Source organism: Haliotis rubra, unplaced genomic scaffold (genome assembly GCF_003918875.1).
Source record: "Haliotis rubra isolate DU_JTF1 unplaced genomic scaffold, ASM391887v1 Scf2165, whole genome shotgun sequence".
Lineage (NCBI taxonomy): Eukaryota > Metazoa > Mollusca > Gastropoda > Lepetellida > Haliotidae > Haliotis > Haliotis rubra.
In genome coordinates this window covers 17,222-38,231 of record NW_025766187.1, presented here as the reverse complement: position 1 = coordinate 38,231, position 21,010 = coordinate 17,222, and the positions used below count along the sequence as shown (strand labels likewise).

The 21,010-nt window shown below is 40.9% G+C and overlaps 1 long non-coding RNA gene across 1 annotated transcript in view; it reads right to left on the bottom strand.

Moving 5' to 3' along the window:
* Positions 1-16,398, bottom strand: part of LOC124277002 — a 37,909-nt gene extending 21,511 nt beyond the window's left edge. Inside the window, exon 1 of the long non-coding RNA XR_006898713.1 lies at positions 16,257-16,398. This is a non-coding gene — a long non-coding RNA (uncharacterized LOC124277002). The remainder of the gene's footprint in view (positions 1-16,256) is intronic.
* Positions 16,399-21,010: the final 4,612 nt, after the last annotated feature.

The following is a 21,010-nucleotide window of genomic DNA, read 5'->3' as shown; positions in this document are numbered from 1 at the left end:
TTATTTCTATTTTCTGAAGCGTAACATATGTTAGTATATAAAAAGTCATCAACAGTCGAAATTTGCTTACCTTAACTTTCCGCGTAATAATACACTATGTGTTTCGGTAACTGAATAATAATGTGGTCTAACACATCTTGTCATCAGATGAAAGGTGAAGATCTAACAATGCCGCATTTATAAATACACCCAGGAGTGAGTGAGTTAAGATTTCAAGTCACATAGGCAATATTTCAGCCATATCGTGACTAAAACTAGTTATAAATTCATGATCAATATATATATAATTTATAAAACCCTGTCAACGAAGGACAGTAAAATTACTAGATTATCACAGATTTGTTAAAACTAGATCAAAGAAAATTAAAATCATATACTAACAAGATACGAGATAAAAAGTGGTAAGAGATTGCTGGCGAAGAAAGTTGGGTCACCATACTTAGGACCGTGGGGACTTACAATACTTCTGCTTCCTGCACGGTTCCCTATATATTTGTAGGTAATGGTAGCCATTTTTATAAAAACTACAACTATTCTACGATGGTAAATGTGAATATACTGTGATAGAAGTGGGCTTACATACCCTCTCGAAGGTACAATAATTTTACACCACCGTCAAGGGTATCGCCACTTCATATCACAGTTAATGTTCACGTGTTACATCTCTAAAAATAATATTCATATATACATACACATTTATGAATCAAATCAATTTTTAAAAGAAGAAGACAATAATAATTAAATGAGAAGTGATATCTTTAAAAAGATCCTTCATAGTAAGTGATTTGAAATAGTTATCCCTTGTGATGGAAAAGTCAATACAGTCAAGCCATATAATCTTGACCTTGATTCACTCGTCACAAGGGATACAAAACGGAGGATCCTCACCTTTCAACAAGTATTCGTGAGTATATCTACAGTGGCCAATACGGCATCGTAGTAGGTATAACCGATAGTTGGTTTAATTGCATGTAATTTGTTGATACCTACTTGAATGGCTTCTTTTGCATTAAATTTCGGATATAAGATCTAATGACAGCTTTGCAATCAGAGTATGGGATCAAAAGTGGTGTCATAGATTTGTTTAGTGCTGCCGTCTGCATTGTGTTACCAGAGATTCCCACATGGCTGTGTAACTAACAGAAGACATTGTCGTATTGGCCAGTAGCAACATCATTATATAATTCAATTATTTCTATTAAAAGTGGATGTTTGCAAGAAAGACTTTTAATAGCCTGAAGGCACGAAAGAGAGTCGGAAATTAGTTAGGGATATATGTAATTTTGAAATTATGAATAATGATCTATTTATTCATTGACACACTGATAAAATATCAATCATAAACATACCAATATCCTAACTTATTTTGTCCAGTATATAATTTTTATATTTAGGGTGTCCTTTAATATATACTGAACATCATTGAAAACGCACCACTTACAAAAGTTCAGATTACTAAAAGCACGTGTAAGGAATTGATATTCTTTTAGTGGATAATAACAGATGGACGTCTGACAAAAACAACAACACAGAAAAGACGCTCATTCATTTAATTGTTCCACAGTCAGAAAGGATCAAACACACGTGGGGTCAAATCGAAAATTCAATATCGCGTGTGACCGCCATTTCCATTGACACATGAAGTGCAACGTCTCCTCATTGAGTCAATAAGCGTCCGAAAAGACTTCTTGAGGATGGCATTCCACTTCTGCAGTAGTGCAGCCTCAAGTTCCCGGATGTTTCGCATCTGTTGTCGCCGAGAAAGACTTTGACCAATTTCGTCCCACGAGTGCTCAATGGGGGGATACACCTGGCGACTGTGCTGGCCAATGAATAACCTGGATGTGTTGCTGGGACAGATACTGCATGGGAAGTCTCTCTGTGTGTGCCCGTGCGTTGTCCTGCTGAAAAGTATGGACATCTTGGTGGTGATTGAAGAATGATACGACGTGATTCTGAAGAATCTGGTCACGGTAGCAAAGGGCATTAACTCTTCCTTAACAGACATGAAGGGCAGTTCTGTGATTGAAAACTTATTTCACCCCAGACCATGACACTTCCACCACCCTACGGTCTGTCTGAACCACACACCGATAAGCATAACGTTCACCACGTCTACGCCAAAAAACATAATCTGTCGTCAGCATTATGTAGGTGAAGACGTGATTCGTCAGTGACTACCACACCATGCCATTGTTGTAAACATTACTGAACATGCCTGTTAGCCCATTGCATACGCCCATTACGGTGTCTGTCAGTCAGAATTGGTCCAACGTAAGGACGTCGAGCATGGAGCCCTGTAGCGTGTAGACGGCGTCGCATGGTGTCAGCGCTGATGACCCCACGTCGACCTTGAACTAGTGCAGGAGTCCTGGCAGTTGGCAGTGTTTGATCACGGATATGGTCAAGGTCCATATGGCGATCCTGACGGGAGGTCGTGATACGTTGTTGCCAAGGTCGTTGAAGGTCACGGGTGCTGCCTGTCTGCTGATGTCGTCTATGAAGCGCAACGATGGTGGAGTGGCCAAGTCCAAGTTGTCGAGCAATATCCCTGCTGCTGGTGCCAACCTGAATCATGCCTAGAGCACGTTTTCTTCCGTGAGGAGTTAACCTCGGCATCTCTGTCCTCGTTTCACAAGGGTTAGTGAAGCAATGAGAATCGTTTCTCATACACCTGCTTTAAATGTCACAGTCAGCATGATTTCAGAATGAAATTCGCGCTTTTTTCATGGAGTGGTTGCAGGTTGATGCGTTTTGGAATAAAGTGTCATACTGTGAACAGGAAAGTGTTTTTAAAGCATTTTGTCAACTAGACATGCCCTTCGACTTCATGTTAGTTATATTCATAGATCATTATCATGCTGAAATCCATCTTGATGAAAATATGGACAATTTTAGACTGAAGAGAGAGATTTTGTAATATTATCCAAGCAGCAGCGATTGGCAAGCTTCTGAAAAGGTTTAGGGTAGGTATCAAGGGTGAGCATATACTCATCCTCACGGATGCAATATGAGAGAACAGAGGCAAGAGTGTGCCCCTTTATTCCTCCCCTTTGTTATGTCTTCTGGTGAATTATTTTTTAAATTACCCGTTAATTTACCCTAAACCGTTCTCCCTTCACACCGCAAAAGACCTCAAAATGTTTTTAAAAATCCTTGTATACTTCAGCAGAGGATTGAAATTATTTGATAGTCTAAATTCTAGTGCGTTCCCTCCGCCAACGTGGAGACGTACCTCGTATGAGACCCCTGCCAGACCATCCAAGTACTGTGCATGTCATTCTGAGCATTCTCATACAAAATGCAAACGTTTTCTCAAGGCGGATATTTATAGATGTCGGCTTCAGGAAAATGAGGAACAGGAACTTTCGGAGTATATTCTTAATCCTTTCTAGGTTGTGAAGGAACGCCGTGGTCCTCATATTACAGAAGTTGACATCCATCAAAACCCCTTAATGCGTATCACATACAAATGCGACTCAAAAACTATATTATGACCCGTGTTGGTTAAATAAACACATGTTCCAATGGCATGTGGTTGGGAGAACTGCTGCTCTGGTGGTATAGAGTGTAAGACATTCACGTACACGTGGTAGTCCTGTTGCTTAATTTACCTGCATGATAACTGTGAAGCTGGAAAGGTGCACAAGTATATGTGTAGCTGTGACAGTTCTTGACTAGCAATTATGCCGCCTACCAAAGAGTTATAACTCTCCCACAGAGAAGCAGACACGCCATTGTAAAAAGATAGTAAGTTTATTTCACTCGATGTGAATACAAGCGGGAAGTATGACCAGACATACGTCAGACATACGTGTTGTACTGAGACGCAATAAAAAACAAAAACATTAACATTAACACAAATCGATAACAACTTCAAGAAATCAAAGCAAGTGATATATTATCTGTTGGCATGAATACGTCTAACACGCGAATGTACATAAACCAGCAGCACTGAGAGTAACTTGTCAGTTCTTGTACAGAGAAGGTATTACAAATCTACGCAGATAAATTGCTACGACGCCAGTCTAAATATGATATACATTTACAGGCATCGGAGGTAACCAGTTTCTATACCCAGAGCTTTTCAGCGATCCATGAACTTGCGTCGTGGGCACCGAGGCTGCCGAATGTCAGAGAGTCTGGGATTTTTGCATACAGGAAATACACCATTATCTTAAATATGGGAAGGGTATAGAGCAAAAACCATACATAAGTAATAAAATAGAAGGAGTGCCTCATAGTGGGCGTTGTGACGTAATGCGAAACATCAACGGATAATTAGTCTGGAATATATGCTGGAACTGACTCCAATGGACGTGAAAGACACAAGAGCGATGTCTATATCAAAGGACAACAGAAATAAAGGATTCACTGAACAAAACTATCAATTATGGTTTTTGAGTGTAAATAAATTGTTTTAATATACATTATCTCGAAACATGTAAGGAATCGACTATTTTATTATTTCTCATTAGGTTATGGTGACGTGCACTTTTGATTTGCTATGTTTCATTTTATGTATTTCTCCAGATGTTAAATGTTGAACTGCACATGTTCCCTTTAAGCCGTAGTTTACTTAGAGCATTTAGGGCATTTTAGAAGTTGAGTTGATGAAGAATGGTGACAATTTTCGTTTCATCCAACTATCTACTGCTCGTCTTTTCAAAATCAAGCATTGAAATAGTCCACTTATTTCTGTTTGAAGATTTTCATAAATACGACTTCAGCTATTAACAACACATCTTAACACCTGTTAATGCATACAGTTTGGGTGATTTCGCAGCGAAGCGATGCTTCTGAGAAAGTGCTTTCACCGTAACATTGCCTTAAAATATCATTGATGAATTGAGGTTAAATGCTGATAAATGATACATATGCAAGCTTTTTTGTCACGATATGGCTGAAATACTACCATTGTGACTTAAAATCATAACTCAATCATATTATTTCTATATTTTGATTACAGACATTGATATATACTTTAATATACATAGGCTGAATAGTACACATTACTTCGGTGTACAGAACCTCTCTAAAATGCTATAAGAGATTCAAAATACATTAAACAGTAACTTGACAATGAACCTACGCATGTCGTTGGCGATATGCAGTAATAACATAATTGCAAGTTCCGGAACTCTAAGCCAATGAATCTTTAAAGACCTCATTTATCATATATGACAACGGACTCAGGTACAATGCACGAATATGTCTTACTTTAAAATTATTTCAATGAATTCAGGAAAAACAAGAGTCATCAGAAGATGACAACTCTACCCGACCCCACAAATTTGAAAGAAGAAATGATCTGACAGTGTGAGATCAAGCGATATCTGCATCGTATATATCGCAACAATTGAATTGTCATTCTATTACGTCGTCAGACGATGACCTCACAATGCTTTGACATCGCTCAGAACACAGCTGACAATGCTATGACGTCACAAAGTTGATGACGTCACAATGCTATGAAATCAATATGTTCAGATAAATTCATTCTTTTACTGATAACTTATGCAGAATGATATCGGATGATAAATAAAATCTCACGTGTCTTCTGATATCAAATATATCAAGACTCGTTGATTAAAGTAAAAATGTCCTCGGCAAGCCTCGGATATTTGTAACTTTATCAACTCGTGGTGATATATTTGATGTCAGAAGACACGAGAGTGAGATTCTCTATATAGCTTATATCTGTTCTACTTGGTACCCCATAATTGATGTCATAGACATTTCTTTCTTTATGCGGATACTACGTTTCCGGTTGTTTTCTTACTTCCAATGAGTAACTACCTACTAGTATTTCATGTGGAGTATTACACTACTACATTGTGTTATTTGACAATGTAATTCATTGTAAACCTGTGCTGTAATTGTATCATAACATTCTGTCAATATTCAGTAACTCACAGTGATGTATAAGTTGTTATGGTAAGAATTGGATAATCCAATATACATAAGCACTCATATTTATGTTTTCGTATGATATTTAAAACGAGTTATATATCAATAAAATCTTACTTTAAATTTCTTTAAATGAAACGAATGTATACTTCCCTTGTACATATAGTTTTGTGCCCAAAACCACATAACAAATTTAAGCTCGACTTCAAATGTTAAGGGGAATAAGTTAATCCTGCCACCGATGGCTTTGCAGTACAGATACGTTGTCCATTTGCTGGAATATAATACTGTTGGAAAGACATCGATTCCAGTTGAATTTTATACAATCTGTTTACACCCTGCGCAGAAATAAAAATGCCGTCCCGGTTCTCATGTGAAGCGTCCGATGGCCGGGTTTCTCAATATTACCTCATGCATATTCACTGGCAACGAATAAACCACGCGGCTGACACGGCAAGAACTCGGAAACTAGTTTGTAAAATGTCACACTCTCGCAATCTAACACCAACAATTTTCGGCATCTTCTCAAGCTGTTGGGAAGTAATAATAACAAGGCTGCAGTGTTGGGAGTCTTCATATTCTCCGGACAGTTCTTTGTGGGTTCGACTAGGCGGCGTTTCCTGGGAGAAGTCCCATTCGCTGTCTGGGCTGGGTGTCGAGGGGGCGAGGGCCCTGAGCTGATGATGAGCCTTACCAGCCTGACTGTGCCAGGATCACCCGAACCCTCTCTGCTGCATTTTCATTTCAGTCTTTAAAACATAAGAAGAAGAAGAATACCATGTTAAACCCTGCACCATATCCACCATTTGAACCTTGCACCATGTCCACCATGTTTAACCTTGCACCATGTCCACCATGATAAACCATGCACCATGTCCACCATTTTAAACCATGCGCCATGTCCACCATGTTAAACCTTGCACCATGTCCACCATCTTAAACCATGCACTATGTCCACCATGTTAAACCATGCACCATGTCCACCATGTTAAACCTTGCACCATGTCCACCATCTTAAACCATGCACCATGTCCAACATGTTAAGCCATGCACAATGTCCACCATGTTAAACCTTGCACCATGTCCAACATGTTAAGCCATGTACCATGCCCACCATGTTAAGCCATGCACAATGTCCACCATGTTAAACCTTGCACCATGTCCACCATGTTAAACCATGCACTATGTCCACCATGTTAAACCCTGCACCATTTCCACCATGTTAAACCCTGCACCATGTCCACCATGTTAAACCCTGCACCATGTCAACCATGTTAAACCATGTACCATGTCCACGATGTTAAACCCTGCACCATGTCCACTATGTTAAACCATTTACCATGTCCACCATGTTAAACCATGCACCATGCCCACCATGTTAAACCATGCACCATGTCCACCATGTTAAACCACGCACCATATCCACCATGTTAAACCCTGCACCATGTCCACCATGATAAACCATGCACCATGTCCACGATGTTAAACCCTGCACCATGTCCACTATGTCCACTATGTTAAACCATGCACCATGCACGTGCACCATGTCCGCCAGTTTTTAGTTGGCTCCTACATGCTTCCAGGGAAGATACTGATCTCAGTTCAATTGGCAGAGAGTTCCACAAAGCTGATGCCGCAGCACTGAAAGCTCTGTCTCCCATGGTTGTTTTTGTTGCTGGCATTTTCAAGCTGCCTCTTTTCTCAGACCTCAAGACACGAGTTGGACGATAGATTTACTCTGAAGGGAAACAGTATCAGCTTGTGAAGAAATATTTTAGGTCCTAAAGTGAGAGTTATGTTTACACCATTCTCACTGAATATTGTTGTCAAATCAGCATCCTGAATCGAAACTGAGATGGGCAAGATACGACACCTGTTCTGTCTCTGAACTTAAATAGTTCCAAAAGGCTTAAAAATAAATGTTACGTATACTCACTGAATTAAATTTTAAAATATTCAAATTATATCCTACCGTATTGTTATCGAAAGATTCGTTCATAGTAACCACAGTTTACTCCTAATCAAGCCGAAATCAGAGTGCCTTCCCTTCGACTTTTTGTGTACTCATTTAGTTGGCCATGCGCTGTTCGTTTCTATCAATGTTTATGGATGTAATCAAAATGTGTCTCTTTTTTGGGAAGTACTGTAGGAATGATAAGTGTATATTACAAGTAACTGTTGACATTGGCAGCAGGTAATTAGGACTCAAAAAGGGTGGGGGTGGGAACAGAGAGAGATCCCAGGATGAAGAGTGAGTGAGTTTAGTTTTAAGCCGCAGTTATCCAGGCGACGGTCTGTAAATCCAGTCAGACAATCCAGTGATCAACAGCATGAGCATCGATCTGCGCAAGTGGGAACCGATGACATGTGTCAACCAAGCCAGGGAGCCTGTCCACCCGATCCCGTTAGTCGCCTCTTACGACAAGCATGGGTTACTGAAGAGCAATATTCTTACCCGGACCTGCACGGGTTCCATGTATCTATAATAGTTCCCGTACTTTTACTTATTTACTGTTTAAAGAAAACACTATGTGTGAACCACATATATCAATATTAAGAATAGAAGCGACAAAACAATTTCCACATTCATAAGAAATCTCGCTTGTGCAGCAGTGACTATATCATGAGCAGACATTGTTGTTTGTAAACAAATCGTATCTGAACCAGACAATCCAGTGATTGCCACCATCCGATACGATGACAGAGTATGTGTTTATGCATCCCTACGAAATAGTAATGACACCAGGTGTTCGCGAAAAGGTGAGCGTATCCTGCCCCACCGGTGGCACGCGTTATAAACATATGCTAAGTCTAGCTAGTTGTTCACCTGAAATAATTCGAGAACGTATGGTATAAGTCAAAATAGAAAATTGCATCGGACATAATTTTTGTCCCAGTTTAGATCAGTTTACTATAATTTGAGGTGTTATAAACACTGTAAATAAAATGTCCTGGACGACGACTACCATGTTCTGTTAATTTGTGATCATTATAGTAACATAAGAAATATGTATACCCAGTTATTTTACGAAACATCCTTCAAAACACAAATTTAACCAACTACTGTCAACTGCTAACCGTATATCAATTGAAAATATTGCTTTGTTTATTTATCATGCTATTATGAAGAGAAATCCACTCTGCCGTTGAACTTTGTATATACTTGTACTATGGCCTTTTGGCCTTCCGTTCTGAATAAAGATTCATTGATTGATGAATGAATGGACTGACGGATTGGATTGATTGACAACTTCTGAATCCATCATCCCCCAAAATCGAGCTAATTTCGGTACATTCTTTTTCAGTATTATCTTCATTAAGTCCTACAAATGAAAACATGGAATACTCAATTATCCTTTTCCTTCAGCTATAATACATTTTTACAAAGTCATAGAAAAGAGGATACTGGAACAAAGAACAAACATGAGCTCAGTCAACATGAAGTTGATTTTCATCATTATCATTTGGCCAGAGTGAATTTATTATCAGAAGGACATGCAAATACATTATGATACAGTTGAGGTGGAGTTTCATTTGTATTGTCACTTTTGCCATGAAATTCGAAATTTGTCAACAGGTTTATTCCACTGAGAAGAACAATTTCAACAACATACATCTTGTTTCTAACAACATATTGAACAATACCTAAGAGAGTCTATTCACAGATGAGTACTGTGGTTTACTTACAGTACAATGATTACAGTCGGTACAATTCTAGGAGACCAGATCTCAGTCTACATAGAAATACAGAAAAACACGTCTATGAGCTGAATTGATACACATCCCTGAAACGTTGGTTCATGTATTGTTTAACGCCCACTCAGCAATATTCCAGCTTTATGGCGGCGGTCTGTAAATAATCGAGTCTAGACCAGACAATCCAGTGATCAACAGCATGAGCATCGATCTACGTATTTGGGATACGATGACATGTGTGAACCAAGTCAGCGAGCCTGACCACCCGACCCCGTTAGTCGCCTCTTACGACAAGCATGGGGTACTGAAGATCAATTCGAACCCTGATCTTTACGGGTCTCCCTGAAAAGATTATCTTCGGACATTACAACATAAAAATGGGCTATAGATCGCCAGCAACTGAAGATAGATCACCATACTAGGCACCATTGGGACTTACAGTGTCTTAGCCATAGATGTAGTATAATTTTACCTTGAATGTTCTGGGACTAACTTACAAAATAGAAATCAGTATTGACATCTTCTGTAGATCAAATTACCCTTCTGTGAGGACTTCTGGTGATTTCCGCAGTAGAGTTGGGTTGGACCACGTAAAAAATGGATGGCACAGAACCTAAAAGTAGCATTAAAACACATGTATAGTGTTAAATATATATGTGCATGATTGTCGAAAAGAAGAAAATATCCCCACATGGATGATATTGAAAATACAACTTAATAAAATGTATAAATATACTTAAACATAACAACTTATCCAGTTACAATAAAGAGGAATTATTCGAAACAAGTTACTGGTGTCAGGAGAGTTTTACAGATGGTTTTCTGTTCTGAAACTCTCTGAAAGGTTTACCACAAGAGATCTCTCTGAAATAGGAATAAATACTCTTCAACCACATTAGTAAGCTATATAAGAATGGTACTTCGATAAACAGTTTAGTGATACCAGTCTTGACCCTCATCCAGTCATCAAGGTTAATGTCTCGTTAGACGTTGGCGGATATTTTCTATCATGAAGATTAATAATTGTACATAATGTAAACAATTACCATTATTCAGTTCTTTCTTCTTACTTTCAGATTTTTATTCTTAGTCAGTATAAACACTCCCTTATCTGGACTTACATAAAGTAGACCAACGTTATATGCATGTCGTTGTCAAGGTACCCTGAACAACGTATCCTCTTCTCTTCGAATGTCAATCATCATTTTCCTCCGCTGTTGTTCAGCCTTGATCAAATCGTGAAAGCTGATATTTACACGAATCACTTGAACATAGCGGTTCGAAGCAGTGAACATTATCTGAACTCAGTGGGGCAAAGCAGTGAACATTACTTGAACATAGCGGGGGAAAGCTTTGAAAATTACATGAACATAGCGGGAGTAAGCAGTGAGCATTATTCGAACATAGCGGGGGGCAAGCAGTGAAAATGACTTGGACAAATCGAGTCAAAGCGGTGAACCTGACTTGAACAGATCGAGGCAAAGCAGTGAACATGACTTGAACATACCGGGGAAAAGCAGTGAACATTACTTGAACATAGCGGGGGAAAGCAGTGAGCATTATTTGAACATAGCGGGGAAAGCAGTGAGAATGACTGGAACATAGCCGTTCGAATCAGTAAACATTATTTGAACACAGTAGGGCAAAGCATTGAAAATTACTTAAACATACCGGGGAAAAGCAGTGAACATTACTTGAACATAGCGGGGGAAAGCAGTGAAATTTACTTGAACATAGCTGAGGAAAGCAGTGAGCATTACTTGAACAGATCAAAGAAAAGCAGTGAGCATTACTTGAACAGATCGAGGATAAGCAGTGGACATTACTTGAACAGAGCGGGGGAAAATAGTGAACAATACTGGAAAATCGCGCTGTTTTAACTCGCACGTCCTGGTCGATCGCTTGCCGGGTCAGCCTTGCGTTAGATTCATTGGGCAGAGTGATACATAAGTATTGAGAGTCCTTATATGATATTGGGAGGCAAAATTATTGGCAGTAACCCTGAGTATACTGTATGACACACGCATTTGACTAGATGCACAAATGGTACGCCCATTGCTATGAGCGTTTCCCTGACTCACACAAGTTTTTTTATTAAAAAATCAGTCTGTTGCCAAGTGAAAAGCACTGTATAACTGAATCGATAAAACTCTTGTTTTCGCCGAAAAAGAACCCATATCCTGCTCTACCGGTAACACCAATAAACCACACAATCTGTATCAAGCAGTTAGTGTTCGTATGTTGTCTGATGTCATACCCAGCAATAATCCCAGCAATGACTTGAAAGCCTGTAGCCAATAAAGGCCGCACCAGCTGATGCAGTGACACGAAAACAAGTTTTCTAGTTGGTACACTAAAAAGACGATATGTTAACGGCTTACATAGAAAGAGAACGCAATTCAAGTCAATTCAAAACCTCAAGTAATGGTGCAATGAGATTAGGTATTCCATGTGTGGCAGTAGTTGTGTGTATCCAATGGAGAGACCGCTGACCCAGCGATAATGTAAACACTGTTTTTACACTTTGTTTGGTACAAACACAGTCTCTCATGTACAATCATTAGACAGCGGATTCACCATGCTCATTTTTTGCATCGGGAAGTTCTTCCATCGGAATTCTGTAACAAACAAATGTATTATCAATAGTCTTTGAGTGATTCAAGTTAATGCTAGTGAACATAGAATGGCCAGAGGTGTCCCAAATACTTTGAATAGATTTTCTATATTTTAACCGGTGAAGCAAGTATCAAAGACCATACACATATATACAGCTAAACCATCATCATACACAAATTTATACTTAGGGAATATTTTAAACGTTGCGATGAATTACGTACGTGGAGGTATCAAGTAATAATCAGTGGATAAAAAAGACAGAACTATGTATATTACCAGAAACAGATTTTGTGTATTGCACGGGCACAAACAAATAATACGACAGGATTGTGTAATTAAACAATGAACATTTGAGATAACTTTGCAACTAATGAGCATGTTCGCATGGTCGGTCAAGCATTCGTTTGAAAGACGTGACATTGTCATTGCCCAATGACAAGTTGATAGAAACTTGTCCACCTTTCTAGCGGCGCCTTGAACAATTGCTTTTTTACCTAGTGTCCGGATCATGTCCTAACTTTCTCTACTGGGGAAAGATTAGGACCCATGACCAGTCTTGTAACGTTTTGCTTCTAACATTAGTTAGTTCAAGCAGACAGAGAGACCCTGTCCCATATCGTTACTCCGTATAGGTGATGTAACACGTTCTTATCATCTGGTCATTGACTTGGAACTTTCGTTTGCGGTGCGACTAATAATTTGACTTTGGCCTTGTGTTGTTGACCCGGGCCTTGTGCCGGGACGGTCATACATATTTGTGTCTGCAGACACCTGATCATAGACTTAGAAACATTAAACTTATGGGCTCTCTCCTGGAAGTGTTTTGTGGTTTTGGGTTCTGGTCCCCAAACAGTTCTGGCAAGCACGTTTTCAAAGCTGATCCTGGTTCTGGCGACCGATCACAACTATATATATATATATTCATTTTGTGTAATTTACTTCCGGTATTATATTCAACTCTTGTGAAAAACACCCATACGTACTTGTTTGAATATTCTGCCTGATTCCTTGTTTTAAAGAATACTATTGATATTAGTATTGCTATGACAACCACTGCAACTGCAACTGCACCTCCGATTGCGCCTGGAATATTGATCGAGCTGTTTCCCCTGTTTTCTTTCTCATCTGCAAAAAGAAGAAATAAGATGTTATTCGAAAATGCAAAGTAGCTCATACTTATCACATCTAATACACTGATTATTAATGTTTATAGAAAAGAAAATGCTTCTGCACTTGATGATACTTCCAATGGTATGGTATGCATCAGGAAAAATAAACAAACAAAAGCAAGAAATGATGTAATATTAGCTGATGTGTACGGAAATATGAACATTCAAAATGCATAACACAATATTACTGTGCACAGAAAAGATAATTCATGAAATGTCAGTCGTAGAGTATACAATGATGATGTTATAGGAGACAAAACGAGAGAAACCAGTCAAACTTGTTCTAAATACTATCTCACCTGAATTCACATCCTTTTTCATCGTTGGTAAAATTCATTCATCAGGAATCAAATGCATTCACATTTTTGCCACCTTTCTTGAAATTTAGAAGTAGAAAACATGATACATAATATTCATCGAGTAACAATATAACACGAGATGTTTCTGATATCCAGTGTAAGGGTTATAGCAAAATGTGGAAACCGATGCGTCAAATGACAGCAAAGAAGATTTCAACAAATCGACAGAAACATCAATTCCAAAACACTTTCGAAAGTCAGTCGGGCGATGAAGCGCTCATGATGCAGGTGAGAAAAAGCAGAAGTACAAAACAAGGTGTATTAGTTGTGAAAGCTCTGTCATCATGTTTAACATAGTTACTGTGACTGGTGATGTCAACGAAAACGATTCGGTTAGGCACGTCACTGTCTGTTATCCTCTTATAAGTATTAGCAATAAACAAAAGCTGTTATTGAAGAATACTTTGATTAAAGACTATAATTGCACTGTAGAAGTAGAAGTAGTAGTAGTAGTAGTAGTAGTAGTAGTAGTACATTAAAGACAAAATATGATGTAGTACACTAAAGACAAAATATGATGTCATCGTATGAAGAAACAGTTCCTCAGTTCCGTGCGCTCAAAATAAGACGGCGGACGACAGTAGTCGGTTGAGTTTAAAAGCACACGTACGTCAAAATGACATATTTCGATTCACACTATTGTTAAGTTTCTTAGAATATATAGCTTTAAAAGAATGTATTTTGTTTAAAAAAGACTACCAATATTTGAATGGTTTACCATATATACCCGATCCAGCCAATGCATTTGTTGCATACAATATCGCGATTTTACTACAGCCATTCAATTTAGTCACTGGACGTGTACAAACCAATTTTAATATCGTGATAAATTATTTCTGAACAAGCAAAACTTGGATGCAAATACCCTGCAGTTCCTCAGTTCCGTGCGCTCAAAATAAGACGGCGGACGACAGTAGTCAGTTGAGTTTAAAAGCACACGTACGTCAAAATGACATATTTCGATTCACACTATTGTTAAGTTTCTTAGAATATATAGCTTTAAAAGAATGTATTTTGTTTAAAAAAGACTACCAATATTTGAATGGTTTACCATATATACCCGATCCAGCCAATGCATTTGTTGCATACAATATCGCGATTTTACTACAGCCATTCAATTTAGTCACTGGACGTGTACAAACCAATTTTAATATCGTGATAAATTATTTCTGAACAAGCAAAACTTGGATGCAAATACCCTGCAAAATTAACGCAAGGTAAACATTAACCATGTATGTCATAACATTGAAAGAAAAGTGAATATAAGACCATGATCCCACTTGGAATCTCTGTCAACCAGTCACATCACTAAATCTGTCTCCTTGTGACTAATGATATCCTTTGCTCAACTGAAAACAGAGAGCTGATTCCGTTAGTGCTACTTGGGGTATTAAAAGCCTTTTATACCACTTGCGATGAGAATTTATATAAGTGTCTCCAGTCTCAGTGAGGGGTTACAGGTCCAGCTCTCCAATGGTTGTAAGCATATCTCCAGCTAAGGTGTGAGTTATTGATATGGGACGATGCAATGTCAGATGAGTGTTTAGTGGTATATTAGGTGGCACCGTGATCTGTGCTAGGTCTGGTTTATTCATTCTCTCCAGAGCCTCTCTTGGCGATGTCATTGACAGTTTCAAGGCTGATCGTCACTCATTGCTGATGACACACGGCTGCTAAAAAGGTTCCTTCCCTTCCCGCATGCAAAGAGACAAAATTCTTGGAAGAGTGCACCACATCGGGGCGGCAGAGAATATGCTAAACCTCAATAACAGTGCACTACTCGTTGGCATTTGTATCCAGCAAATATGCACTAACAACATCTGTTGTAGTTGGAAAATAGACCTTTCAGTTTTCGAGAGCTGTAAAGAGGGTTTTTGGTCCACCTGTATTTGTATCAGATGTATTGGTCAGATCAGTCACTTACTGAAGCAACACATATTCTTGTGAAATCGCAGGATCTATCCAGGATTGACTATGGTAATACTGTAATTATTAACATTAACACGCACACTTTAACAAATTGCATTTAGTACAAAATGCCACTGCTTGGCTTAAATCCGTGGACGCGAAAATAGAAATCATATCACTTCCATCGCGAGGTTACTACATTGTTCACTGCTGCCGCATGAGTTGAATATGAAATTCTCACATTTGAATATTAATCATGTCAAGGAATGGCCCGAGTTTATTTATTAATTCTGGTGCAGAGTAACAACCCTGTCAGCAGTCTGCGATCTGTATTTACGATGCTTCGATCTACTAAAAACTGTCGCCATCGAGGGCAACGATCTTTTCCACACCGTTCTCATTTCGTGTGGAACCATCTTGGCATCAAATCAAAACATTCTCCAGCTCTTTTTGCATCCAAGGCAAAACTCAAGACTTGGTATTTGAATAAATAATTGAGTATTTAGAGACGCAATATTCATCAATGAAGTTTCTTGCATGGTTATTTTGACAAAATGTGAATACCAAAAGTGATTCCGTACGAATTCTGCGGACTCACCTGACGTGAAATTGAAGCATCGAGACCTTTGACAGTCGGAATGGCGCTCACAGAAGAACGACCAGTTCTTTGGTAAATCAGTCACTTTCAATTCGGACCCGTTCGTGAATATCTCTTTTCTACCCGATGCATGATGGAAAACCTGTATGGGTTTAAACAAAAATTAAAACATTTCAACATTGATATACATATCTACATATAACTTACTTTCCTACAATTGTATCTGCATAAAAGGGACAAAATCCCAGTAATCGATACTAAAATTAAGAGTCCAGTGTATGATTGTGTCTAAAGCATTTCATATGTTAAATAGAGGATACTAAACAACCTTCCTTTTAATACCATTTATATTACACGAGTTAATGATTAGGTATTGATACTAAATCTTTCACGAGTTTAATAAAATGGTATTTCATGGAAGCGAGTTTAGTATTCTGTTTATTACTCTCCAACATATTTTTTTTTTAAATTAAAATAAATTGATAGAAAATGCCTACAATCTTGATGACTCGAAGCTATCCGTGAGTCAAGCAAGGTCTAATTCCATAGTGATAGAGGTATTAGCATATTGTGGCGTCATAACTGTAGACCACTATCGTCGTATGTTCGGCTTCACTCGATTTTATTACACAATGTGTAATAACATTGTAGATTTATTAAACAGTGATATATTCAACGGGTGAGTGATAAAGGACCATTATCAAAGACTGATCACAATTGAACCTGACCTTCCTCCGCAAATCCAACGCATTACTGTGAAGGACTGTCCGAAAACTTCTTGTGCTAACTGGAGCATTCAAAGGGCTTTTGAAGTCGTACCAATTACTTTCAGTTACTCCCACATGTGTACCATGAACACAAGCCATCAGGCGATGACACATCCTTCACCCACACGACAGTTAACTGTCATCCTTTCACCGCACAGAACAGCTAAATATTAACTTTTACCCCACAGAACAGTTAACTGTCATTCTTTCACCCCGCAGTACGGCTAAATATTAACCTTCACCCCACAGAACAGTTGACCATCATCCCTTCACCCCGCAGAACAGCTAAATATTAACTTTTACCACACAGAACAGTTAACTGTCGTCCCTTCAACCCCGCAGTACCACTAAATGTCAACCTTCACCCAACAGAACAGTGTACGTCATCCCTTCACCCTGCAGTAAGACTAAATGTCAACCTTCACCCAACAGAACAGTGAACGTCATCCCTTCAACCCCACAGTACAACTAAATGTCAACCTTCACCCAACAGAACAGTTAACTGTCATCCCATCACCTCAAAGTACAACTAAATGTCAACCTTCACCCAACAGAACAGTTAACTGTCATCCCTTCACCCCACAGTACGAATAATTGTCAACCTTCACCAAACAGAACAGCTAACGTCATCCCTTCAACTCCGCAGTACGACTAAATGTCAACCTTCACCCAACAGAACAGTTAACTGTCATCGCTTCACCCTGCAGTGAAGGGCTGTCAACTCTACCCCCACAGAAGGGCTGCCAACTCTACCCCACAGTAGGGCTGTCAACTCTGCCCCACAGAAGGGCTGTCAACTCTACTCCACAGAAGGGCTGTCAACTTTACCCCACAGTAGGGCAGTCAACCCTACCCCACAGTAGGGCTGTCAGCCTTCCACTCTAAACTTTCACCTCACAGTATGGCTGTCAACTTTCACCCCGCAGTATGGCTGTCAACTCTACCACACCGTATGTCTGTCAACTCTACTCCACAGTAGGGCTGTCAACTCAACCCCACAGTATGGCTGTCAACCTTCGACTGTAAACTTTTGCCTCACAGTAGGGCTAACTGTCAACTCTACCCCACAGTAGGGCTGTCAACTCTACCCCACAGTAGAGCTGTCAACTCTACCCCACAGTAGGGCTGTCAGCTCTACCCCACAGTAGGGCTGTCAACTCTACCACATAGTATGGCTGTCAACTCTACCCCACAGAATGGCTGTCAACTCTACCCAGCAGTAGGGCTGTCAACTCTACACAGCAGTATGGCTGTCAACTCTACCCCACAGTAGGGCTGTCAACTCTACCCCACAGTAGGTTTGTTAACTCTACCCCACAGTATGGCTGTCAACTCTACCCCACAGTAGGGCTGTCAACTCTACCCCACAGTATGGCTGTCAACTCTACACAGCAGTATGGCTGTCAACTCTACACCACAGTATGGCTGTCAACTCTACCCAGCTGTAGGGCTGTCAACTCTACCCCACAGTAGGGCTGTCAACCATACCCCACAGTAGGGCTGTCAATTGTACCCAGCAGTGGGGCTGTCAGCCTTCCACTTTACACTTTCACCTCACAGAAGGACTAACTGTCAACTCTACCCAGCAGTAGGGCTGTCAACTCTACCACACAGTAGGGCTGTCAACTCTAGCCCACAGTAGGGCTGTCAACTCTACCACACAGTAGGGCTGTCAACTTTACTCAGCAGTAGGGCTGTCAGTCTTCCACTGTAAACATTCACCTCACAGTAGGGGTAACTATCAACTCTACCCAACTGTAGGTCTGTCAACTCTACCCCAGAGTAGGGCTGTCAACTCTACCCCACAGTAGGGCTGTCAACTCTACCCCACAGTATGGCTGTCATCTCTCCCCCATAGTATGGGTGTCAATTTTCACCCCGCAGTATGGCTGTCAACTCTACCCCACAGTAGGGCTGTCAACTCTACCCCATAGTATGGCTGTCAACTCTACCCAGCAGTAGGGCTGTCAACTCTACCCCACAGTAGGGCTGTCAACTCTACCCAACAGTAGGGCTGTCACCTCTACCCCACAGTAGGGTTGTCAACTCTACCACACAGAATGGCTGTCAACTCTATCCAGCAGTAGGGCTGTCAACTCTACCCCACAGTATGGCTGTCAACTCTACCCCACAGTAGAGCTGTCAACTCTACCCAACAGTAGGGCTGTCAACTCTACCCCACAGTAGGGCTGTCAACTCTACCCCACAGTAGAGCTGTCAACTCTACACAGCAGTATGGCTGTCAACTCTACCCCACAGTAGAGCTGTTAACTCTACACAGCAGTATGGCTGTCAACTCTACCCCACAGTAGGGCTGTCAACCATACCCCACAGTAGGGCTGTCAACTGTACCCAGCTGTAGGGCTGTCAACTCTACCCCACAGTAGGGTTGTCAATTCTACCCCACAGTAGAGCTGTCAACTCTACCCAGCTGAAGGGCTGTCAACTCTACCCCACAGTAGGGCTGTCAACTCTACCCCACAGTATGGCTGTCATCTCTCCCCAATAGTATGGGTGTCAATTTTCAACCAGCAGTATGGCTGTCAACTCTACCACACAGTATGGCTGTCAACTCTACCCAGCAGTAGGGCTGTCAACTCTACCCCACAGTAGGGCTGTCAACTCTACCCCACAGTAGGGCTGTCAACTCTACCCCATAGTATGGCTGTCAACTCTACCCAGCAGTAGGGCTGTCAACTCTACCCCACAGTAGGGCTGTCAACTCTACCCCACAGTAGGGCTGTCAACTCTACCCCCCAGTAGGTTTGTTAACTCTACTCCACAGTAGAGCTGTCAACTCTACCCCACAGTAGGGCTGTCAACTCTACCCCACAGTAGAACTGTCAACTCTACACAGCAGTATGGCTGTCAACTCTACCACACAGTATGGCTGTCAACTCTACCCAGCTGTAGGGCTGTCAACTCTACCCCACAGTAGGGCTGTCAACTGTACCCAGCAGTGGGGCTGTCAGCCTTCCACTTTACACTTTCACCTCACAGTAGGGCTAACTGTCAACTCTACCCAGCAATAGGGCTGTCAACTCTACCACACAGTAGGGCTGTCAACTCTAGCCCACAGTAGGGCTGTCAACTCTACCACACAGTAGGGCTGTCAACTTTACCCAGCAGTAGGGCTCTCAGCCTTCCACTGTAAACATTCACCTCACAGTAGGGGTAACTATCAACTCTACCCCACTGTAGGTCTGTCAACTCTACCCCACAGTAGGGCTGTCAACTCTTCCCCACAGCATGGCTGTCATCACTCCCCCATAGTATGGGTGTCAATTTTCACCCCGCAGTATGGCTGTCAACTCTACCCCACAGTAGGGCTGTCAACTCTACCCCACAGTAGGACTGTCAACTCTACCCAGCAGTAGGGGTGATAACTCTTCCCAGCAGTAGGGCTGTCAACTCTACCCCATAGTATGGCTGTCAACTCTACCCAGCAGTAGGGCTGTCAACTCTACCCCACAGTAGGGCTGTCAACTCTACCCAACAGTAGGGCTGTCACCTCTACCCCACAGTAGGGTTGTCAACTCTACCACACAGAATGGCTGTCAACAATATCCAGCAGTAGGGCTGTCAACTCTACCCCACAGTATGGCTGTCAACTCTACCCCACAGTAGAGCTGTCAACTCTACCCAACAGTAGGGCTGTCAACTCTACCCCACAGTATGGCTGTCAACTCTACCCCACAGTAGGGCTGTCAACTCTACCCCACAGTATGGCTGTCATCTCTCCCCCATAGTATGGGTGTCAATTTTCAACCCGCAGTATGGCTGTCAACTCTACCCTACAGTAGGGGTGATAACTCTTCCCATCAGTAGGGCTGTCAACTCTACCCCATAGTAGAGCTGTCAACTCTACCCAGCAGTAGGGCTGTCAACTCTACCCCACAGTAGGGCTGTCAACTCTACCCCCCAGTAGGTTTGTTAACTCTACTCCACAGTAGAGCTGTCAACTCTACCCCACAGTAGGGCTGTCAA